The 11,471-nt window shown below is 42.5% G+C and overlaps 1 long non-coding RNA gene across 10 annotated transcripts; it reads left to right on the plus strand.

Moving 5' to 3' along the window:
• The first annotated feature begins 1,445 nt into the window (after positions 1–1,445).
• On the plus strand, positions 1,446–4,834 carry LOC124695749. 10 transcript variants are annotated; one of them, XR_007000587.1, is made up of 7 exons: positions 1,446–1,984; positions 2,082–2,141; positions 2,253–2,353; positions 2,540–2,622; positions 2,760–3,492; positions 4,093–4,230; positions 4,519–4,834. It is a non-coding gene; the product is annotated as an uncharacterized LOC124695749 (long non-coding RNA). The 10 variants fall into 10 exon arrangements; XR_007000589.1 differs by having other exon boundaries at positions 4,111–4,230; XR_007000585.1 differs by having other exon boundaries at positions 4,127–4,230.
• Positions 4,835–11,471: the final 6,637 nt, after the last annotated feature.

An 11,471-nucleotide genomic window follows, 5' to 3' on the forward strand; every position in this document is an offset into this window, starting at 1 on the left:
CCTTTTATTTCCCTATTCTCTTTCCTAAAAATACCCTAGTCTCACCTAAAAATAAATAAGAAAAAGGAAAAAAAAAGGCAGATCATGCCTAGTAAACCGGCGGCGGTTGCAGAGCCGCTGCACGCAGGCCCTCCTATCGGCCAAGCCGCAGATCGAACCACCACGCCTTCCGCTTCCTCTTCTTCAACTCCGGCGAGGACCTCTGCGGGTGAGCTGGAGGGCCTGCAGACCGCGACCGCCGCCGCTCCCGCTCCGCCTCGCCCTCCTGCGCCTGCGTGTGCGGCTGCCGCCGCTCCATTCCGTTCTCCTGCCGCGGCTACTGCGGAGGCGGCAGCCGCCGCTCGCCCGATTGCCGCCTCTCATCCCCGCCCGGGGACGCGGACGCCGGCTCCGCGGGGCCGGGGCGTCGGCGGCGGGGGCCGGGTCGGGACGGAGTCGAGCCAGCTGGAGGAGAGCCAGGGCGACGGAGCTTACCTGCGCGGCGCCGCCGGGAGGAGCTCCAAGCTCGTCGGGAACGAACGGATGCGAGCTGGGACGGAGCCCCATTCAATTCCGAGCGAATACAGAGGTCTACACCTCTGAATCGACCAAGGGGTAAGTTTGCCCCGCGCGGGGGTGGGCTCGGAATTGGACTACAATACCACGGATGAATACCAAAGACAACCAAACAGCAGAATTCGGGTTTTCAATTCTGAGAAGCCAATTCAGAGACCAATTCCATGCAACCAAACAGAGGGTTATACTTCTTCTGTTCCATTATGTAGAACATTCTTGCAAACTAAATAAGTTTAAATATTCAAACTAAAGAAGTTGCCTAACTCACTTGGTTAGGTAAAATAGATGGCCCCAAATTAAACTTCCAACATACATAGATTTAGGTTTTTTTTTATCATTTTAAAAAACAGTATCGCACATTCCAATAGTACAAACATGTTATGATAATGTGTACGTGCATGTGTTTAGAAAAAGTTTTCGCACATTTCTTTTCACATTTAACATAGATTTTCTCAAGCAGCAGTGCCCGCCCATTTAGGACTGAGACACAGGGAGACATCAGACTACTCATAGTGAGAGTAATATAGGTAGTAACATCACACTTTCTAAAGCAATTTGGTGACATGGCATGACAATAAATAAAAAAGAGTGAGTTGGTAACTAGCTATGTTACCATAACATCACATTTCTCAAGACAAATGAGTTTACAATCTAATAAATATAACATGCATGATACCACATTGAGTACAAGTAAGTGCGGCCATCTCGTACGCTAAAAGACCCATCTGCCATGGAAAAAGACCTTTGTGGTCTGTGCCGCGGAAAAAAAAAGACCCATTTGGACTTGTACTACTGCGTCGTCCATTTGGCATTTGTACTGCACGTACTGCACGCGAGCGACAAAAAAAAAACCGCTGAACTTTGGTACTCGACCTCCCGACCCTGTTTTCTTTTCCGTCCTTCTCTTCCTGCCGGCGGCGGCTATTGGAAGTAGCATGACGAGCCTGCAGCCGGCGGCGGGTAATGGCGAGCGTTGGTCAGTGCGGCCTCCCCCATGCCCGCCGGCAAAGCTACGCCTCACCCACCTCACCGCTTTTGCCGTCGTCGCCCTCTACCTCCCCAGCCCCATCGCCTTCGCAAGGGTGATTTTGTCCTGCTAGGGTGTCGCGGCGATGAGGCGGTGGTAGATGGGAGCCATGGCGGAGGCGGAGCACGAGGGCTGCATGGAGAACCAGGCGGCATCGAGCTCCTCAGCCTCGGAAGGGAGCAGCCAATAGATGTCCCGATTCTGGATTGTAGTGTCTACATTTTTTGTTTCTCGGCGTATATTTTCGGCCTAGCATCTTATGCTGACCAGTTCTAGGAATTTGGTTCTAGGATTCAGATGTGGAAACTCAGAGATGGCCGCACAAAAAGCAGATTGACCTTGTCAAGGTATCTATCAACGTTCATCCAACGCCCGGGCTCCTCCTCAGCTGCAGCCAAAGAGGTACAACGATATCTGGTACCTTTATCTGATTGTAGAAGATTAGCTTGGCTGCAGTAATGTTTCAATTTTTGCGTTTGCCGTGTGATCTGATCTCCAGCTCTCCATCTATGGAGCAAATTGAATAATGGGGAAATGTGATTTTAAACAGCAATCCAGTGTGAGTGTTACATTGGGTCAGAGTTTATTTCATTATAACCATGGATATGAGTTCATTTTCTGAATTTATTCTTCGCTGACTTTCCCTATGTTTTTTCTTAAATGTGGTTAGAAAGGAGCAATAGAAGAAATCTCTCATGTCGCTGGCAAGATAACTGTTTCATCACCAGATTTGGGGTGGATCTAGGCAAAGTTGTAAGGCCACTGTCCAAGGTGCATGGGTTATTCCATGAGTTTTTTTTGTCAGTATAATGTACTACCTGTCACATGTTCGGCGAGTAACTAACCTTTGTATGAAATGGAAACTGACAACTTCAGTTTTGTTTGTTCTATTTGCATCTAAAAATTATTTGATCGCTTGTTTGTTCTTGACATTAAATTTTCTCCTTAATATTTCAGGAGTATCTGGTGAAAAAGAATGATAGAATTGACTTAATGGCAATGGTGGGAGTGTTTGGATCAGTTTTTAGTGGCATACAGATGTATCCTTGGAATAAATGATATTCTATTAAAATGATCCCATCTTACACCATTTGCATGACTTTCCATCGATTTTGATATGCACTGCATTATGTTTCCTTTTTGAGATTCCATATTATTCTCCTTCACGTTAGCACAGAAGTATTCTTGAGTGAGAAGAACTTCATTCTATTAAATGGAATGTTGATCCGTAAGTCCCTCACTGTTGCCAAATTTCCCCAAACTTTTGTACACATAGAACACTTGTAATGAAAAATATATACGGTGCACCCTAGAGAAAGTATACTCCTGAATAACAAGGCAAGTTTGGTGTAGGCGTGTAGGCGTGTAGCTAATTGATGTACATCCATGTCTCCAGTTGTGTATAAACTTGTTTCACTATTCTAGATTGTAAAGATCACATCATTTTCTGTGGCAGAGAAGTCGTTTTGAAAATCAAATAAAACAGAGTAAATCTAAACGTGCTGCAATGGGTAAGAAGGTTAAATTTACCAAGGGTAAAGGGGGTGGCGATGAGTATTCATATGAAGTTTCCTTGGATGAATATTTACTGACTTCTTTGGAATATGGGGATGCCACCTTCTTCTGGAAGGGTATGATCCTTAAAATTGTCTTCAATTGTTTTTTCTCGTGGTGTAATTTTATCTCTGGCAAGTTTTCACTCAACTATTTGTCATTTATTATTAAATTATGTGGCTTGTGCGAAAAAATTGTGTGGAACCTTTGAACTTATAGGGCCTTGGCATCGACCGGCTAGCAATATTGTTGACGAACTCTGCTAGCATAAGGGGTGTTATTGCTTTTCATGTTCTGAAGCTTCAGCAATAGGACCTTTGCTCGGGGTAAGATGAGATGCAATTTTGACAATGCTGGTAAGAAATTCTGCCAGTAGATCTTTTATACCATTATATAGATATTGCCTATTGCTTCATTGGTAATGGATGGTTAGGACGGCCAAGACTCCAGTCTAGATTTGTTCTTAGGAAAAATAGTCGATAGGTCCCAACACTGGTATTAAAAATGATTCGCAAATGCAGGAATGCCATGGATGTTTTGTTTTGACCCACTTTCGTGCTGACTAAATGACCTCTTGCTATGCTTTCAGGGGATTCGACAATTTGCCACCCTTTTGTTTGCAATTTGATTATGTTTCCAGAGCTGCAAAAATCATCGGATTAGCTAATTAAAAATGTCCACTTGCAATCAGCTTGATTTGTAACTGTTTCTTAAGAAAAATATTATAACCTTTCTTACATCGGGGAATGACAGTGCATCATCTTCCCGAACACAAAGATCCACCCTTCCTTGTTGCGTAGAAAACACCTGGTTAGCTGCATACAGGTCATGGCTTTTGGTAGTCGTCGAACTTGGGTTATACACACACGCCCAAATATATTTATTTCACTTGTAAATGCCTTTTTCTTTCAGTAGAAAAAAGATTTGTTTTAATGCTTTCTTGGTTAAGAGTGCAGATTCGTACTAATTAACAGGAGGCAAAATCTTCAGTTATTGGCAGAGCTAGACTTGAGTGACACACATGGAGCCTGGAGATGCCACCATCGGTGATTCTCTTCATTGACAAGTGAGGACATGATCTTTTGCCTTACCAGGTATCTTATATATGCGGCAATGGATATGTTCATTTAGTTACTAAAGATCTTTCAAGGCAGTCAGAATGTCCGAATGGTATCACTAGATCCCAATCCTATTTGGAATTTGCAACTACTTAGTTTGCTCTTTGTATCATCGACCAATGCATCCAAACTCCCGTGTAACCTGTAGTACTTTGTGCGTTGACCTTGGCCTCTGTTTTCTCTCCACTTAGTATGATATGACTGCAGTTCTAGAGTGACAATATATCTTAGTGTGCATAAACAAATTTATTCCTATGATACCAGGTGCCATGCTACGGAAAACAAAGTGGGATTTGCACGGCTAAGATTTACATAAACAAAAAAAGAGATTTTTCTATGCAGTGCCACGGAAAGCATTGAGCTCATCATCAGTTCATCAGAACACTGGATTTTCCTATGACGAGGTTTCTACCTGGTTGTGAGTTAAGGACTGTTTTTGTTCAAGCATCGTTTCAAACTTGTCTGTAAAGTGAACCGTGTAACGATCATTACATGTATCAGCTACTTTTTGTATTTTCGTCAAGAAAAATCAAATGTACACTTTGTTTTCTGGTAGTCATTGCTGTAAACAAGTTTTGTAAGTTACATATTATGGAAATCAATCAGAAACCAAGCGCAACCTCAATCTTAGTTATTGGTGAGGTAGGAAAAAACACGTTGATATGAGATTGTTGTGTGTCCAAGATGACTTGAGTTGACTGGAACTAAATGAAAAGATTTGGCCATTGATTGGACTGCACCTGACCAGTCAGGAGGCGCCCCATGGGGCGCCCCAACTACTAGTATATGTAACTACCCACTATGAAGGTAGTAATATAGAGTAGTAACATGCACAATGTTACTACTCTATGTTATTCTCCACTATGACCAGTCTCACGATGCATAGTCAATCGGATGTGCCAGGTTTAACTACCGTCAGAATAAATATATCTCATAGCTCGCGGTGGTGCATATGGAATCATCTCGCACCTCAATACTTGATTCCGCCGCGCGCGACGACGAGGTTAATGTACACATGTTGTTCTGCGAATCGTAGCAGCGGAGTTCCCATCGGCCTCGGCGACCTGCGATGCAGCGTGTAGAGTGGATGGCTCGACGGATTTGCAAGGACGCCTGTAAACTCGTTCACATCCAATGTCAGGGCGGTAGATCATTCGTAGAAACCATAGATTAACTTAGACACGATATTTCGCGTGAAAACTGTTGCTACAAAAAATTACGCATGCATAATTGCGTGTGATGTCCAATTACAACTTACAACACAGAAGCATTACAAGAGCAAGAATGTTGGAGATTTGTAAAAAATTGAATGTATTTAGTACTATTTTTCGATAAAAGATGCTTTGTTACTCGAAGATTCAAGCATTACACACAGCCTCTGCATAACTAGGATGCACACATCCGTTTAAAAATCTAGTATCCAACAAAAAAGAGTAAACAAAAAAACGAGAGGAAATAAGCCAACTAGTCCGTAGCTCCATTGGCTTCTATCCTACGGCTATGTAGCCACCCATGTTGGAAAATAAACTCCTTGGCCGTATTCTCCAACCGTACAAATACCCCCATAAATAGGTCTCGGTCATCCAAGCGTTGAAGCGGCGACCATGAACAGAGCATATCTGTACACCGGTAAATAACCTGCATGATAGAATAATTTTTGTCATTAAAAATCTTGTCATTTCTACACAGCCAAAGTGATCATGCAACCGCAATCGCTTCCACTCTGATACTCGTTTTGTACCTAGAATCCACCTCATTTAGCCAATTGCCAAAAATGTTAGCAATACTACGGGTGGATACAGGGTAGAACATATCTGAATGATTGACTATATAGATCTAGCAACCCGACAATTGAAGAAAATGTGTTTTATTGTATCTTCTTCATGACAGAACACACATTTTTTACAACCCTGTCATTTATGTTTTGCAAGGTTATCTTTATTAAGAATCACATATCGACGAAGATACCATATGAAGACCTTTGTTTTCAGAGGTATCTTCATCTTCTAGATGGATTTATTATTTACGACTGGTTGAGTAGGAATGCAAAGAGCTTTGTACATAGACCCTACCGAGAATACACCGTTCTTGGTAAGACTCCACCAGAATTCATCAGTTCTCTGAGCCAACTGAATTGAATCTACCCGCTGAAGCAGATCGTTCCAAGCATGTAGTCGGGGGCCAATAAGATCACGTATGAACATCACCGAGGGAGGAGAAGATTCCATCACCTTCTGTAAGGTATGCCCCTTATAACGAACAATATTGTACAAGCCAAGATACTGTTCACGAAGAGTGGTTGTTCCTAACCATCTATCCTCCCAAAACCGTATCTCCCTCCATTTAGTACTATTTAGTGTCTAGGTACACCTAAATTTAGACAAATCTTAGTTCATGAAATGGAAGGGTATGACAAACTAAATTTAGATGAGATAATATGTTGTCAACTAGATGTAGTATTATTCGGTCTAGCGCATGACTTGGCGATGATGACTTCGGATCAACAATAAGTGCCATCACGCTGAGATCCAATATCTTGAAGTCAACTTGTACGTGGGGAGTGGAGCTCAAGTTGACCGTGTAGAAAATGCTGCACTAGCATGTACCAATTTGTATTTTTGAATCATGCAAATATTGATATACTGGTACGCTGATTCTAGTTAGAGTTTGGCCCTGTTGGAAAGCCTATCGATGGGAATGTGTAGGATCATTTTCCTAAATAAGGTTTCCTCTTTGACTTTACATAAAACACCACCTCCAATAGTTGTTTTTCGCCTGCCTACGGTTGATATTTGTGTACCAGTGAGACCTCTACTAGTATTGTTCGTAGTAACAATGCTGCATCGACTGAAGAGACATATTGACGTTTTCTTATTTACAGTAGATCGATACACATAGATGTATTTAACTTCCCATCTCTAGTAAGATCGTGTTCCATGATAAAAGTCAACAGCTCCTCAAGTTGCCATAGATCTCAAGTTGCCACAGATCTCAAGTTGCCACAGATCTCGACTCGTAACTTTAGAGCAATTCCAATAGTATAGCCAATTGTTGGCTATAACAAGATGTCATATCATTTGTAGTCATCATATAGCTAACATGTACAATAGTTGGCTATAAGAATGTAGTACTTTACTAATATATGGCTCCACCTTTCACTCTCATGAGCGTGCCTGGAAGACGCTGCAAGAGCTGACTATTGTATAGTAGCCCACCTCTCTTCTCTCTCCTCTTCTCTCTCCTCCAACTCATCTAAAATATATTATTTAATGTCTTATAGTCAGCTGACTGGACTCTATTGTACTTGCTCTTAGTGCAACTTGCATCATTGAGGTTTCCCAGTCGATCTAGCGGTTGCCCTTCTTTGGTGCCCATAAGGCCATAAATAGCATCCTAAGTGCACCGGCTAAGTTGATCAAACGTCTTCTCTGCATATCTCCCTCTCTCTTATTAGCTTTCTTGCTGCCACAATAATGGCTTCAGGTTCATCCACTCTCGCTCTCAAGGTTGATATCATCGCTGTCATCCTCGTCGTGCTCGTCGCGCCTTCCATGGGGCGCTGCCGATCGGCACCACCGCTGCCGCCGCCTCCAGCGCTCACCCCACCACCGCCTCCTCCGCTAGCACTACCAGCGTCGACACCGGCGCCGGGTCCGTCACCGCGGTTGGATTGCATCAAATGCAATGACCAGTGCAGAAGGGAGTGTGAAGACTCCATTCCACAAAAATGCAGCGTGCTTTGTGAAAACTGTGAAAATTGCAAGACCGACGCGTTCAACAGCTGCCAGTCCCACCCCAACTGTAACGGCACTTGTGACTGCAGCGAAGTTCTCAAGACCAGATGCACCATCATATGCAATAGCAGCCCATGCTACAACTGCAGGGGAAGTCTTGGTTATGAGTGCCAAGTCAAGTGCTGCCCCCCGGTCAAATGCGACTGGGATTAGGCGAGCTACCAAGCAGATCCCCTTTCGTCGCTGGCTTTGTTCACGGTAGAGGGCAACCACAACTCTAAGCTGTCATTTTCTTGTTTTTCTTCTGTTTGTTGTTGTCCTTATTGCTTGTAAGCTACTCAAATAGCACAGTTGTATCCATATCTTTACAGGCCACCCTCAGTTCGGCTGCGAAATCTGTGTATCTGCGAGTTGGGAAGCTGAATTTACCGAGCACGTTAAAGAAACTTAAAGATCGCGCCTATTTACGGTATCTTGTGTAGTATTTTTTTCTCCAAAGCCGTAAACAAATGATTATTTTAAGGATTGAGAGGATATAAGGGATTTTCTAGAGTTGCTCTTAGCGTATCAAGACATCGATATCTCCCTTTCTCTCTTCTTAGTTTGCTTCCTGAGAAAACAACCGCAAGGACTAAGGAAGAAAAGAAATTGGAAGAATAAAAACAAGTAACCAAGGCGACAAAAAGAAACTTGGCAGAATTTTCGCTAGAGAGTGGACTTTTGGAGCAGGTGCTTGGTAAGCACCCGTATCCATACCATGTATACTGCATCAAGATTCGTGCAAATTCTTTTTATCCACTCTCAAACAATTTCTCATTTTTGTATCTCTCGCACCACACATTGTTTGAACAAAAAAAATTTGCCGATCACTTAAACATAACAATTAGAACGTGGGAAAAATATTTTGGATTTTTTATTTCATTGTGTAAATATATATTTCAAGAACTTATTTTGAATTTTAAATAATTTGAAATTTGAAATTGCACAAAAAAAATTAGAGCTATTTTTGTCTCATTCCATTTGTTATTTTTTAGTGAATTGCAAAAAAATCAAATCAAAATATTACATAGTTTGAGAGATATAAAAAAGAGAAAATCAAAAAATGTGAGGGTGCGCTCTGCCCACCTGCTCTCTCACACTTTTCCCTTTTCGCTAAGTTAAACTTAGTGTTCCGAGTAGAGATCTTCATGCTCCTTGGTGAACTCGGTGACTTGTTCCCGGCTATCCTTAAGGGCGCCGACTTGCTCCTCAGCAAGCTTCTTGGCTGCCTCCAAAGCCTCCTTCAGGGCCTTGATATCCTCCTGTTGCTTGTTCACAACAAGATCGGCGCGGCGGAGGCCTGACGGCATAAGATTCACTAGGATAATAATTTGTTGGGATTTCAAGCGCAAAAGTGATGTAGCAAGGGCTTCTTCCCCATATGGGTGACTCGAGAGCTTATATCGAACTCTCGGGGAAACAATTATACTTCTATTGCCTCTTCTAGCAACCTACAAAATGAAATAGTATGCCTTTTGTCCCCAACTCCACTAAGTGGCTGTCAAGCACAAAGTCATGCCGGAATTGAAAAAAAGTAATTAAATAAATTAAATATGCTACAAAATAAACTGTGTAAATGCAGTGCAATATTAAAGGTAGAGCAAATGCTATGTAAGAATGAAGTAGTATGGTAATGGTAGTGGTTAGTTTACGTGATAGAATTAAATGCAAGAAAGATTTTTTTATATTTTCGAATTAATTAAGTGCTGAAATTGTAAAGCTATGTAAGTGCAACTAAAAGGTGTTTTTATGATTAAAAAGGATAATGGTTCATGTGTTCACTTGTCTAATCACTTATAAGCACGATGAACTCAAATAGGCTCCAAATATAAGTACGTATTGAATTGTAACTTCAATACATGTTTGATAAATTTCATATGGGCACCATGTTCTATGATAGAGATGATACTACATATCCCACTAATACTTCTATGCATAAATACCTCTACATAGATTTAGGATGAATAGAGTATTGCCTTTGCTTTTATGGCATGATGTTCAATATCAAATATGCTACCTCAAAAGATATGAGATCACCATTGTTGGTCACTTGATGATAGTAACACGTACGTACATGCATTCATTTATCACTACTGAGGTAACAACGAAAAGGTAAAAACCATAGTAGGGACAAACTGTCTGGTCACTATCCAGTTCCATACTACCATGTTACTCCAACCAATGCACAAGTTTTCCCTCACATGCCATATCATTCTAGTTGGATCAGAACTTTTGTACTCTAAAACGAGGTACATAATATATATTAACTCGCACGTCAAACACAAACTGAAAAATACAATCTCAAATACCAATCTTAATAAAAACCAAAGATCCACCACACAAGGGATTACATAAATATGGTCACAGTCATGAGGAAAGATCATGTGACTATATAATCATTGAAGAACTAGAGAGAGATGGATCAAGCTACTGCACAAACATGTAGTCCGGGGGTGGACTACTCCCTTTTTATCATGGAGACGAATGAGATGTTTTTGGAGAGGTTGGAGATGTGAGCCGGTGGTGTTTCCCCCTCGAATCTTCGCAGCAACCTTCGTTTCGGCGTTTCTATTTTGTGGTTTGCCGTCCTATGAGATCGCGATCGAGACCCTTTTTTATAGAAGATTTTAGGTCAAGACAACGAGATCGATGCGTAGATGGACGACAACGGAGCCGCAAGGCCCAAAATGGGACCCGTCGTGCGACATGGGTATTACCGTATTAGGCTGCGCCATGGGCTCTATTGTGTCCCTCTTGACAGCTGACATAGGCATCCCGAATGGGCCTGCCGAATAAGGTACCCGAGGATAGCTGAAGGCCCACGACCCGAAGCTTATGAAGTCCGGAAGCCCAATAGACATCGATATGGAAGATAGAGATAGATTAGGAATAGAGAGTCTTGTAAAAATACGGGAAGGACTGAAATAGTCTCCCGAACTTTGTAACTTGTACGATACGAAAGCCTCGGCTCCACCTCCTATATAAAGGGGAGCCGAGGGAGAAAGAAGGGATCGAATCATTGTCAACACAAACCCTAGTTTTTCATAGTCGAGCACCTTTTCGGCTGAACCTTCGAGATCTACTTGCCCTCTACTTTCCGCGAAACCCTAGTCTACAACCTGCTGGCATTGACAAGTTAAACCCTTGTCAATTGGCGCCATTTGTGGAAATTGGAGGCGACAAGGAGCTGATCTCGATGGCATCGTCAACATCGTCAACATCATCAGTAGCAAGCAACGCGATGGACGGAGGTAAACCGGTCAAACCTGATCTCGTCGATTTTGTTCCTCACCCTCCCGCCCGTTTGCATATGCCGATCTGGAAGATCCGACGGAGATGATGTTCGGGAGTTTCCACTTCCTCGCCGGGAAACAAGGATCGCACCGTTTCGCGGCACCGATTTTTTCGGGACCGTTAGCGGCCGATTCCGATTTTTCGGGATCA

The sequence above is a fragment of the Lolium rigidum genome, chromosome 3 (assembly GCF_022539505.1).
Source record: "Lolium rigidum isolate FL_2022 chromosome 3, APGP_CSIRO_Lrig_0.1, whole genome shotgun sequence".
Lineage (NCBI taxonomy): Eukaryota > Viridiplantae > Streptophyta > Magnoliopsida > Poales > Poaceae > Lolium > Lolium rigidum.